We start from the raw sequence: 13,821 nt of genomic DNA, 5'->3' as shown, positions 1-13,821 counted from the left end.
TTTTTACCCCTTTGCCGTGAGTATCGGGCCCTAGGAATTCATGCATTCAAATAAGTTGAATTTTTCTGAAACATCAAAATGAGCTTACATTTTCATATGTCAGTACAGTACTCTTTTCGTTCCTCATGATATATTTCAGCGGTGTCACTTAAGACAGTTAAATAAGATACCAAAAATGGAAATAACTGTGCTCAGCCATTTTTTGTTGTTGTTGTTATTCCAAAGCAGATTGTCTTGGATTTAGAGCGTTTCTGTAATGATTGTAATCTGCCATTGACACAAAACATAAATCGGTCATAGTGATAGCCAATCTTCACATCTTGCTTTGTCTCCATGCGGACTGAGAGCTCTCAAGATGTAATAATCTGCCAGCGCTCGGTTCTGAAAAATGCCCCAGCAGGGTCTCTGTTGGCCTCGTGTTGCATGGAATGTTGGAAATTGGTTTCTGTCCATTGGAAACTGAGCAATTTACGCGGCTCGGTCCCCTGCCCCTCTGAGAAATTTTACTAATTTCACGCCTTTCCTGAGTGAGTCTGTGTCTTTCTTCAACATGCATCAACATAACTGTTCTCCATTACACAGGTACTTAAAGAGACAAGACTCTAAATGTATGGGAGTAAATTAGAGGTGAGAAGAAATAATAAGGCTCTTTGCCACTCGGTCCCACAGCATTTCTCGACACTGTCTCTGTGATCTTGATCCAATCTACAGTGACTCTCACCTGGAGACACTTTTGCTGGTCTCAGGGAGAACACAGAGAACATTTCAAAGTAACCTCCACTAGTTGTCTGATGTGTTGTTTAATATAATGAGGTTGTGTTTGAAATGGCACTGTGTGCTGCTGGGCTGGACTTAAAGGGATAGTTCAGCCAAAAATGAAAATTCTGTCAATAATTACTCACCCTCATGTCGTTCCAAACCCGTAAGACTCTCATTCATCTTCGGAACACAAATGAAGGTCTTTTTGATGAAATCTGAGTTTTCTGTCCCTCCATTGAAAGCTACGCAACTACCACTTTGATGCTTCAAAACGTTCACAAAGAGATCGAAAAACTAATCCATATGAATTGAACGGTTTAGTCCAAATTTTCTGAAAAGGCACGATCGCTATATATGATAACCAGATTGAATTTAGACTTTTATTTCACTCTTCAGAAAATTTGGACTAAATCGCTTGATTCATATGGATTAGTTTTAAGATCTCTTTATGAACTTTTTGAAGCGTCAAAGTGTCAGTTGCGTAGCTGTGAATGGAGGGACAGAAATTTCTCAGATTTCATCAAAAAGATCTTCATTTGTGTTCCGAAGATAAACGAAAGTCTTGGGTTTGGATTGACATGAGGGTGAGTCATTAATGACAGAATTCTCATTTTTTGGGTGAACCATCCCTTTAAGTTTTTCAAAGCTCTGAGAGACTAAATGTGTCTCAGAGGGATAAGATGATGGATAACCATCCATCAAAATGTAAATATTCATTACTCACCTGGCACAGAAGACGGTTACCATGACAGCACAGGGATTTGGGCTCTCCAAAACCTAGACTTGACAGCCTTGAAAGCCCACAAGTACTAATGGCAAATGAGAGATGTCAAGTGGGAACAGAATATCACACAAAGCCATCAAGTTGGCAGTGTATATCCAGTGAAAGTTTGTATAATGTAGGTTCACCAGCCTTATTCAAATGCAATGACTCACCTTTAACTTGAGATTCTTGCACCCTAGAGCTGAAATAAAGAGGCCTTTCATCACACAAAATGCACTGCTAAACGATCAAAACCTGTGAACCTGAAGGCGTTTATGCAAACTGGTTACTGTACATACCAAACCGCATGTCTGAAGGGCTCTTCGAATACTGTAGGTGGTTTTGCTGTGCAGCTCACCATTAAGCTTTGAGCTAGCACAGGAAAAAAATGTCTTTATGATTACTCCTCCTGACACTATCAGCAAAGCTTATTCTGGTTCTATTTTATTTAACAAGGTTTGATTTAAAAAAAGAAAATTATTAATATAAAAATATTTCCCTAGCATGTGTTGTTGGTGTCCGCATCAGGCAATTTGACTTGCAATACATCTTTAAATGTGCAGTAACTGTTGATATTTGAAATCAACCCCAAAAAACACACCCCTTCCTTCCTTGCTCCGCTTAAAGGCGGGCGTACACGGTGCGGGTTCGGACACTCGGGTGTTGATTGCACACGTTGCGAGTCAGTTTAACTGATAATCGCGTCAAAGTAGCTGGTACACGGCACGACTGTCCTGCACGAATTTTATCCCGAGCCGGCAGCAATCACGTGAGCTTTCGCGCAAAACACAGAGACCGTTAATGTTGCATGCAGGCAAAGCTTCAGATAGAAAAATGACAGAAATGTGTGTGCAAATGATTTGTTGAACAGTAGCCATTCCTTTCACATAAAAACTTGAGAGAGAGAGAGAGAGAGAGCGAGAGAGCGAGAGAGAGAGAGAGAGAGAGAGAGAGAGAGAGAAGTGTGTGTGTGTGTGTGTGAGACAGTGTATGCGCACGCTGTATGGTTGCTGCCACTTAAGTATAGCCCCATCGACGTGGTTGTGTATGATTTGGCAATAGGGGACAGCTGGTGAAAATCGGCCGACTCCCCGAATTTTTTAAACATGTTAACTTGTAAATGTAACTTGTAACTTAACTTGTAACCATGCGAGCATCACTGATTCCACTCGAGTTCTCCTGAGTGAAAAAAATCATCTGCGAGCTCATAAAAACAGTAAAAATCGCACCGTGTACGCCCGCCTTTAGGCACTGGAAAGATTTTCTAATAATAATTCCTGAAATCTCTTGCCTGATCATATTTCTTTTTTGTAATGTCTCTCAGCCATCTCTCTTTCTACAGTCTTTCCTCTTGCTCACTCTCTCTCCTCCCCCATCATGAGTGGACACGCTGATTGACTACAAGTGTGTTGTGGTTCTCGTCTGTTCCACTTTCAACAGCATTTCTCAGAAATAATTGAATGCACCTTTAAGCTCAGGATGCACAGGTATTATCAGTCCTGCAGGAAACAATATTCATGTCATATTTAAAAGGTACCTGTTGATATGCACACCTCTATGGGAGAACTTGTCAGGCTCTTTGAATTGCCAAAGTTTTCAGGTTGTTTGAAAGATATTTATAGATTTTGTTTTAGTTAACTTTATTACTGTACTACAAACTAGATATTTATAAGCAGAATTGTACATTTTGCTTCATGTAATACATAGGTCAGACATGAAGCGCTGCTTGGTTCTTCCAACGCTGTGGCACCAGCCAATCAGAGGTACCCCCCTACCATACACCACAGATTTTTTTTTTACATTTTTAATAAAACATTGTTTTTTTTTTTCTCATTACTTTTTCCTCATTACTGACATCACACAACAGTGTCTGTCTTTGATCAGGGCTGTTTTGTGTGACGTCTTGTGAAGAGTTTGATCAGCTGTGTGTCTCTGTTCAACATTCTGTCTTCCTTAAAGATCCTTTAGACTTTCAAATACAGAAACAAAATGAAACGAGCCATTCAAAGTGACGAATGGAAAGCCAACCGCATATATATAAAAACAAACAAACCAAAAAAAGCAAAAAACAAAATCAAATGCATGAGGATGCCATGGCTATGGTCTAAAAGAAAAAAAAAGAGAGGCTGTCAGAGGATAAGACGAGTGTTGTTTGGATGCGCCTCAGGGTTTACACAGGTTCTTTTAACAGACAGAAGACAAAGCCAATGTTGGATTATATAGGAATAAGAACACAGCACACAAACAATTAGACTATTTTGTATTGGATTTATAATTTTGATGTTTTTTTTTTTACTTGTTCATTTTTGCTTAATTCTTTAGCTGATTAAATATTTAAATGTGTGATTTTTTTTTTTTACAAGCAGAGTATATTTCTATAAAATAAATACGGAAATAAACACATACGCTGCATCCGAAACCGCATAGTTTCTGAGTAGGTACTACATTTGAATTTTAAATTACATTTGACCTTGACGACCATTAAAAAAGTATGTTCTATATAGTATGAATGTGTGCAGCATGAATGAAATTTGGACATACTACATCCTCCACTTTGTTACTGTCACGTGACCTACAAGCGTCAGTTGCGTCGCTTCAATGCCATTCATAAATCCTCTCCCGTGGCCTCATGGGATAGTAGTGTCCATCGAATGCACACTTCAGAATCTCACCAGAAGTAGTGAGTTAATTGGGGGACTTTTCGCCTACTGTTTTTCAAATACTATGTATTCGAACATACTCTTTTAGCGTACTGTTTTTCGCATACTATATAAGGAAGTATTTTTAATGAATTTGATCAGTTCATACTGAAATCGGACTTGTTGCATATGACATTTTATGACGTTGATCCCTTCTGAAAGTCTAGGACACACATTCATTCTCGCAATTGAGATATTACGGAGAATCCATTTTTGATTTTATTTTTCTCTCCTACAGGCTATGTTTGCTGTGTTTGTGGTGTTCTCTCATACAGACAAGTCTCTGATATCACTGTTTGACCACTGGCTCCTCATATTGATGGATAACTCTGTGATCTCTCGGTCCTCCCAAATCAAAATAAGATCCAACCAATATTTTTAGCTCGGAGTCTTTCATTTGGAGAAGATTTAATGGGTCGTGGAGATTTCTATTACCACCGTGTCCTGTAATCTCACCATGAATTTGTGCACTATATCTGTGGAGTTTAGTGAAGCCCAGGTTAAAGTTTACAGATAATTTTAAATGAGGTCAACAATTAGTGAATTGTTCCATTTTGGACAGTGAATTCTTTTTGATAAATTAGTTGTTGTTTTTTTAAACACGGAACTGTGGCACATGCGCTTTTTATGATTTTATTTTAAATAAGTTTACTTTATCATACTTTTTAATTTCTATTGTAACTGCAAACCTGAAAACTCAGTGCTTGAATGGACATTTAGAGCCAGGATCTTTCGGAATTACTTTAATATATTTCAGGACATTTTCTGCATGTTAATGATTTCCAAAGAATGATTTAAAGTAATTAAGCAGCTTTCAGTAAAAAGCTTTAATGATTGAGGTGACTCAAGCAGAATCATTTGTGGAAATCACTTTCGGAAATAAGAACAAATTAGCCATTATCAGCTTCTTTACAATGTGTGAATAAAAATGGAATATTATCTTCAAAGAAGAGCTTTTAAAAGACAGATAATGAAAAAAAAATCAAGAATAAAAATGAGATAATTTAGGGCTGCCAACAACCTGACCCAATTTTATTTAATAAGGAAATTAAAACCATTTTTTACAAAAGGACTGATGGCTCATTTAAACATTATTACATTATCCAATAATGATACAAGGAGGATGTGAAGTGAATGAATAAGCTCTTAAATTCAGAGCACACTGAAAGGTAGATGTTTATTGACTGTAATATGTTAAAGCTGTCTTTTTTGACCAAGCAATAGGCACTTTAGATAATGTACGATAATGCACACACACACACTGGTTTACTATCTTTGTGGGGACACTCCATAGACTTAATGGTTTTTATACTGTACAAACTGTATAGTCTATGTCCTTACACTAACCCTACCCCTAAACCTACCCATCACAGAAAACTTTCTGCATTTTTACATTTCCAAAAAAAACTCATTCTGTATGATTTGTAAGCTTGTTTACCCATGGGGACCTCTATTTAGGTCCCCACTGTGACACAAGTCCCCATGAGTCTGTGTGCATTCAGGTTGAAGTCCCCACCGGGATAGAAAAACATGAACACACACACACACACACACACACACACACACACACACACACACACACACACACACACACACACACACACACACACACACACACACACACACACACACACACACACACACACGTAGTGTTTTCATGTTTTATGGGGACTTTCCATAGACATAATGATTTTTATACTGTACAAACTGTATATTCTATTCCCTTACACTAACCCTATCCCTAAACCTACCCATCACAGAAAACTTTCTGCAATTTCACATTTTCAAAAAAAACATCACTTTTTTGATTTATAAGCCGTTTTCCTCATGGGGACCAAAAAATGTCCCCACACGAACAAGGATTTCGGATATTGCCATCCTTGTGGGGACGTTTTGTCCCCATAATGTAGGGTTTACCAGGCCACACACACACACACACACAGACACTTTCTTAGCTATCTAAATGGGGACATACCAGACTTTTAGCGTTTTTATATAATGCTAATTATATTTTTAGATTATATAGCTGTTTTATATTATTTTTAAAATATGAAAAAATACAGTTACTGTTTTTGTGAGTTTTTGTTGAACCAATCTACTGTTGTAATTGATGATATATATAATTATTTCTTGATTGCATATTTTCACTTTATTATTTTTAACTTTAGCAATAGCTCATGTAGATTCAGTTTTCCTGTTCACACAGCTCAGATTATTGCAGACTGACACTCCCAAGAGAGAAAACCCCTGCTGTGATCTCTCATTGCGTTCTTATCACGATGACGGTTAAATGCCTTATTTGTATTTCAAAGAACCGCGCTCCTAATGACATATTTTTAAACAGAGGAGGTGTATTTTGAAGGGTTTTTGTACAGACGCGGATGGATAATTAATCCCAACAAAGTTTTCACAGAGCACCTTTTCATCCTAGTTCATTAGCATCTAATTGCATTGTAAAAATTACAACATGTCGTAATCTTTAGCAAAGAAAAATAAAGACGGCCCAGCCATCTGTCCCTGTGACCGTAGGGACTACGCTAACGCATTAAAGCTCCGATTCGTATCGCTGCCAGTCGGGGATTAAAGCGTTTCCTTGACTATTCTGAACAGGGATGAAAGCAGCATGCGAAGGGCCGAGGCTGATTAATATTCTGTTTTCTTGGAGAATTTAAGAGGCTCCGAGAAACACAATCCCTCTTCCTGTGATTAATTAAATTGTGGGGGAAATGTGGGCCTAGCTAACCCCTTCTCGTTGAGCAAAGTCTTGCTCTAGCTGTTTAATTCAGTGGAATTGAACAGTAAATACTAATATATGCTTAGCAAATTGGCCTGGGAGAGAGGAGATGAGGTCTGGGTTTGATTTAAAGTGATTGTGTCTGAGAGAGACCTTGTGTGTGCTCTTAGGGCTTGCTGTTCATTAGTAAGTTTTCAAAGGGAGAGAGCTAATTGTCGCCTGCCCTGAAACAAAAGCCGCGCGTAGTCCCCCACAAACCTAATGAGTTTCTGTTTGTGATGAGACGCTTACTGTGATCGGATTTTCCACAGTCCACAGATCAATAACGCACCCAACAAAAACGTTATCTCATCTGTTCGTTCACTCTTCGGCTTTCAGTGGCGACTCATAAAAACATCTTGAACTCCAAACCCCGGCGATCTCTCCAGCTCAAGCTATTACTAAAGCTCAACATATATTTTGTCAATGGTCACTTTAATTGTCTGCTTCAGACTGGCCATAACAAAGTGACAAGATTGGCTGGGTGTCGAGGGCAAATGTTTTTGATCCGTTTTGCTGTGGGAAAACATAATTAAACTAATGAGAAAAGTTTTATAGGTTGTTTGTTGCTAGTTTATTAGAAGTAGCTGGTTTATTAGAAGAACATTTAGAGCTGTGAAATAAAACTACACAATGAAACTTTCAGCCCTCTAGTAAAAAGCAAAACTGCTTGCATTTTGCAGAAGAACATTGTTTTGGTTTTGCTTCGGCTCTGCGTGACTGCGGATAAAAATAGTTATCCTACTGCTCATAAAACATTCACTACTAGGCGTAACAGATATAACCAGTTTAGATGGAAAGGATCTCAAGCTGAAGACGTTGTAGCTTTTCTCAATAATAGACAAGTACTTCCTTCAAAATTAAGTCCAGCACAGCACTACAACAACCATAATGAAATGACCCTTCACAATAGATAATGCTCTTACAGGGCTCGACATTAAGCCTTTTCATGTGCTTGTCCTTTGGACAAGTAAATCTGTCATTCACTTGTCCGAGTAAAAAAAGTTGCTTGTCCGGAATTTTTTTGGTGTGTGTGCTGTAAATATAATTTATTCTGAAGAAATATCCTCATCTGTGTTCAGTCAGCTCTGATATATTTAAATCTGCATATTGTCAGATTTAAATATATCCTCCCCCAAATCTTATTAAGTGTATGCTTCATCTTTAGTTTTAAATTTTATCAATAGATTAAATTGGAATAGCCTAATAAGATAATATAGGGCTGTTGTTACCCTAGGTAGGGCTGATCAAATTAAATCATTTACACTGAAAATTTACAACTGCATTAAATAATGTTATGCATTTGAGATCGTTTTAAATATTTTTGAATATACAAATAAGAAACGTTGGAAAGAATGATACTTTTAAACATGAAAGTAAACCGCCAGTAGGAGGCGGCAGGCAACCGTCTTAATGAGCGAGTCATTGAGTCATTCATTCAAACGATTCGTTCAAACAACTGATTCATTCAAGAATGAGACAGATGTTTATGAATGGGTCATTGAATCTTTGACTCGGCCAATTCGTACACAACGCTGAATCATTCAGTAATGAAAACACGGTTAAGTGTTGCTGTGAGATGCTTTACGGTTCTGCTGTGATCTTTGTTTGGAACTATTTTTGCTGCTGAAACAGAACAAAAACAGTCAATATTGTGTTTAAAATGTAAGTGACTTAATTTGAACTGTTTATTTAACTGTTGTATCAAAAGCAATGTCACATTTTCAGTCGTGATGGTAGCCTACTCAAGAAAACAGCACTCATCGTGTGAGGTTGCTAAACTGTATCATATGTTAAAAATATTAAAACACATTTTGAATTTTGGCACTGGCAGTATGTTGTTAACTGAGTTTAAACTGAGTTTACATTTGTTTGGATTTCTCCTCGAGAGGCTCCGCGAGGCTCAACAGCGCAACCTTGTTAGTAATACATTTATTATCCACTATCGATCGCAACTTACAATAAATATAATACAATCGGAATCATTCTCTCATTTTAGTGATTCCCTAGTTATTTTTTTGTTATTGACGTTTAATCAGGCTACTTGTCCGGTCGGGCAAGTAAAATTCTCTTTTACTTGTCCCTTCAAAAAATCCACTTGTCCCGGGCAAGCGGACAAGCGTTAATGTCGAGCCCTGCTTTTACTCTGTTAGAGAGCGAAATATGGCAATTTATCTGTTCAATAAAATATCTTACTCACCTGTTGAATAATAAAAACGCCATCTCTGCGTAGCATTTATATTTCAAATCACTCAGTTCTCTCCATCTCCGAAAAGCCAAGCCAATCTTGATTGTCGTTTTATTACGAGCTCTGTCGCATTCTCTATTTGCAAGCAAAAGCTTCTCTGTTCGGCGTTTTCACTCTTTTGTCTAAAACTATTTAGCTATTTTATATGAACTTCTGATAGGTCGATCATTAACGATTCGTTCATTTTGAAAGAAACTTTTATATGGCAATATAGTTCACCTTTTCTTCTCTGGACAATTACGGTGACCGGGAGGGCACATGTTCGGTTCACTTAGTTTTGTCGTGGCCACAACATATAAACTAGTGGGAACGTCATAATATCTCGTGGGTACGAGATCGTATGTTGAGGGAACGGCATCCGTTTCTCGTGGCCACGACTTAATGTGTTGAGGGTATGACATCCGTTTCTCGTGGCTACGAGTTTTATAACATGTGGGAACCGAATCTTCACATGCAACACGGGCTCCCCTTTTTACCCCGGTCATAATTTACTTAATTATATGTTAATTTAAGTTTCTTATAATTTGTTTTTGTTTATTGCCTTAAACGGGACTTTATTCGTGACCCGAGTAGACCTATTTCATTCAAGCCAGCAAATTTCTGACGAAAAAGCCCATTCAACTTAAGAATGCGCTTCAGCTGTCTTTCACTTATAACGTACCCATGTCTTAATGCCAGAGACCGCACTATATCTTTATATGACATTCCTAATTCAAAGTAAAATGTTATTTCATCAGTCATCTCCATCTCCGACTGCTGTATATGGTTACAGTTTTGACCGGTGTGGTTCCCTCAACATAACTCGTGGCCATGAGAAATAGATGTTGTTCTCTCAAAATATGAAGTCGTGGCCACGATTTATTATCACGTTCCCACGACTTAATATGACGTTCCCACGAATTAATATCTCGTGGCAACAACATATTATCACATTCCCACGAGTTTATGTTGTGGCCACGACAAAACTAAGTGAACCGAACATGTCCCCTCCCAGTCACGTAGACAACTGATTTTTCAGATGTCCCAGGGGGCTTCATCTGAGAAAATAACTTTGCACAAGTCTTCTGGTGTCCAATCCTTGTACTTCCTATAGAATTTCAGTCTGTCCTTGATGTCTTTCTTGGAGAGAAGTGGCTTCTTTGCTGCCCTTCTTGACACCAGGCCTTTGTCCAAAGTCTTGGCATCCCACGCCGGAGACCCAGGTTCGAATCCCACTTGGAGTGAGTCGAATATGGCTGGTTACATTTGGTGCAGTTGACGTAGCTGGGAGTGAGGTTTAGGGGTGTGAGTGTAACGCACGTAGGCAAGTAAGATCTGTGCATATAAACCTCACTCCCCAGGCCTCAAGAGGCGTCCCACGCCAGAGACTCTGAATTCCACTCGGAGCGGGTCGAGTTGGACCGGTTACTACTTCACGCACAGTGAGGCCAAGACTTTGGACAAAGGCCTGGTGTCAAGAAGGGCAGTAAAGAAGCCACTTCTCTTCAAGAAAAACATCAAGGACAGACTGAAATTCTACAGGAAGTGCAAGGATTGGACAGCTAAAGACTGGTGCAAAGATGAAGCCCCCTTACAACTGTTTGGGAGATCTGGAAAATCAATTGTCCAGAGAAGAAAAGGTGAATGCTCTCTGAGACTACTCGTTACTTCAGTGTCATATAAAAGTTTCTGATGATCTGATGATCGACCCATCAGAAGTTCACATAAAATAGCTAAATATTTCTGGACAAAAGAGTGTCCATCTGGAGTGTGTTGCTGTGAGCACAAGTACTAAGATATACTTGAGAAGTGCAGTTGAGTGGCTAAACCTCTGTGAATTACGCTAAAGTGCGCTTACATGATACGATCTTCTTTCATCACATAAATGTCATGCTTTCGGGCTTACTGACAGACAGAGATGAAGCTGTTCAGACATTTCCCTCCAGAGGGACGGCAGAAACAGAGAGGCAGCCGTGGATGAATTGAAACCCTCCCTGTGGTGGCGAGAGATGAGAGAGATTGCTGGGAATGCTGCGTCTGGTCGGAGGGTCTCTTTTTGTGCAGTCGCTCTGATATCTCAACAGCGCAGTGCTGTCAATAAGACTACAGTTGTCTGGTTCTTTTATACAACACCTACCCTGAAGATCTATTGTTTAGCAGTGTGGGGATTCACAAGATGCATTTTAATACACGCTAACGGTGCTCACCAACAAATGCTCATACACACACATCCAGCGGATATTATCCAGGACTGTCTCTGCTGGATGTTAACATCTCTAATAGTCGAATTATCAGCCCAGCATTGTTGTCTCCAGTGAGTGCTGTTGGACAGGTATAAGCATGTCGTCTCTGAGACTGTGGAGAGGAAATTCCACCATGGGTCACACAGTCTGTGGGTCCTTTTTTCATTATCATGATTAAAGAATAACAGAAAGTCTAAATCGAAGCTTTAGAAAACTTAAAAAACATGCAAAAGCACTATATAAAAGTAGTCCATAACTTGTTCTTGTGTGTATATATATATATATATATATATGTTATGTCGTTAGTCAAAAGTCACATTTTGTTCACCAGCATCATCGGAAATTAATCTATTCTGTTCCTTGTGATGGACAGAAAAGGGACAAATAAGCCATAAGCCATATCACCCTGTAGCCCAAGACTGGTTTCCCACTGAAGCTAAGCAGGGTTGAGCTCCTGGGAAAACTAGGTTGCTGCTGGAAGAGGTGTTATTGAGGCCAAGTAGGGGGTGCTCACCCTGTGGTCTGTGTGAGTCCTAACGCCCCAGTATAGTGACAGGGACACTATACTGTCAAAGAGCACCGTCCTTTGGATGAGACGTTAAACCGAGGTCCTGACTCTCTGTGGTCATTAAAAATCCCAGGATGTCTTTTGAAAGAGTAGGGGTGTAACCCCGGCATCCTGGCCAAATTTGCCCCTTGGCCTCTGTCCATCATGGCCTCCTAATCATCCCCATATATATATATATACTCATTGTCTCCTCTCCACCAGTAAGCTGGTGTGTGGTGGGCGTTCTGGCGCAATATGGCTGCCGTCGCATCATCCAGGTGGATGCTGCACATTGGTGATGGTTGAGGAGATTCCCTCTTCTATGTAAAGCGTTTTGAGTGCAGAGAAAAGCGCTATATAATGAATTAATATTATTATTATTAAAAAATCTTTAAAATTATTGCACTTGGTAGCTCCCATGATGCAATGCTGGGGTGAATATGGCGGCAGTGGTATATCTCCTGCAGTTTCAAAGCTTTCTCCTCTCCCAGACTTCTCTTTCAGAGTGCCGGCCATGGCAGCGGGCCTACAGATGCATGCTGGGATCAGATGGAGCTGTTGGTTCTGCTTCGGCTGGTGTGTATGCTGTAAGCTGGAATAATGCATTTGCAGATAGATGCTCTATTCTCTCTGGTGCTCATGCTGAGGCACATTTGGAGGGATAAAAAGGACAGGCGGAGAAGACAGACATGACTAATGCAGTGTGTTGATGCTTGAATGAAAGGTTTTTGAAAAACATGCTCTATAGGTTGTCTAGAGGAGTTTTTTTTTTCTTATTCATCTGTGTGTTTTGCATTTTTCTTATTCTGTGCTTTAGTAATGTCTGTAAAAAGGCAGGTGTTGTTTTGCTCCTTGTGTTTGCTTTAATTAGATGTTTGATACTGCATTTCTCTCTTACTGTGGATGTGAGTGTGATATGCAGATGTAGAAGTGCTGCATCTTATCTAATGACAGACTGGACAGGTTTACAGGTTTTAAAGGGGCCATTTCATGAGGAATTGATTTTTGCTTGATTTGTTGAAATAAAAGTTTGGTTTTCATTCTATAAGGAAAGTTACATTATTACAATCAAATCAGAGTACTTAGTACTTTTTGGTACATTTTTGTTAGTGCCAAGTAGGCACATAGCCTATACACTCTTAAAAATAAAGGTTTCAAAAGGGGGTTTTCGCAGCAGCACAATAGAAGAACAGTTTTGGGTTCCCCAAAGAACCTTTTTTGAAGAACCTTTTAATAATCTAAAGAACTTTTTCCACTATAAAGAACCTTTTGTGGAATGGAAATATTCTATGGATGTCAAAGGTTCTTAATGGAACTACAGAGATGCCAATAAAGAATTTGTATTTTTTTAAGAGTGCCAAGTACAGTATATATACTCAGGATTTTTCTTAAAGCCACTGCAACACACACACACACACACACACACACACACACACACACACACACACACACACACACACACACACACACACACACACAGTCTTTGTAGGGACTCTCCATAGCCGTAATGTTTTTTATACTGTACAAACTGTATATTCTATCCCATAACACTAACACTACCCCTAAACCTGCCCATCACAGAAAACTTTCTGCATTTTGACTATTTCAAAAAACACCACTTACTATGATTTATAAGCTTTTTTCCTCATGGGGACTATTAATTAATTAAAAATGGCCATCAAAAACTAAATTCCAACTGGTTTAGTCAAAATCTTTTGAGAGAACCTCAAACAAAAGTATTAAAAAATGTATTATGCCCTTTCACAAAGTCTTGATTTTGTTTTTGGGCTCTACTAGAATATGTTTTCTT

Source organism: Abramis brama, assembly GCF_963993115.1.
Source record: "Abramis brama genome assembly, chromosome: 19".
NCBI lineage: Eukaryota > Metazoa > Chordata > Actinopteri > Cypriniformes > Leuciscidae > Abramis > Abramis brama.
This window is presented reverse-complemented; position numbering follows the sequence as displayed.